Source organism: Echinops telfairi, unplaced genomic scaffold, assembly GCF_000313985.2.
Source record: "Echinops telfairi isolate 266 unplaced genomic scaffold, ASM31398v2 ScPeMD7_7424;HRSCAF=8462, whole genome shotgun sequence".
Taxonomy (NCBI): domain Eukaryota; kingdom Metazoa; phylum Chordata; class Mammalia; order Afrosoricida; family Tenrecidae; genus Echinops; species Echinops telfairi.
In genome coordinates, this window is record NW_022111324.1 from 75,321,936 (window position 1) to 75,322,608 (window position 673).

The following is a 673-nucleotide window of genomic DNA, read 5'->3' on the forward strand; positions in this document are numbered from 1 at the left end:
TACATCACAGAAAGGGGCAATACAATTCACAACAACCTACGTCATAGGGAGGGGTTGCAACATAGGCAATACAAGCAATAGTGGGGGGATGACCTAGGGGTGAACGCGCAATAGTAAAGGGAGGGAATAGGGGAGCATGTGTGGCAAGATGGGTGGGCCCTGGACTCGATAAGCTTAGTCATCATAGAGTGGTCCTGGGCTTGCCTTTGGGCACTGCTTCAAGGAACAGTAGCAGAAGGGACTGGGCCCTACTTAGGGCGATTCAGACTATACTGTCTGGCCGCTCTAGATGGCTGATGTTAAGGAGAATAACCTCTGACCTACTTTCGCTGACCACCTAGTGTACAGTCATTCTCAAGCAGCTAGGTCTGGTACATATTTTTGGGGGAGACAGCTTGAGAGAAATCCTTCTGTTCCCCACATTTACATATGTACATGCCTGTATTAGACCTCTATAAATGCCCTTTAACTCCTAGTTCTTTCTTCTATTTCCTTTTACTTTCCTCTTGTCTCACTATCATGTTCTGCATTCATTCAGGTTTCAGTAATTCCTCTCAGTTACATTGCCCTTGATCAAGCTCTATCAGGCATCCTACATCCTCCTCACTGTTGCTTTTAGATCACTTGTTGTTCTCTTATCCCTGGATTTGTTAACACCCACTTCCTTCCCCCC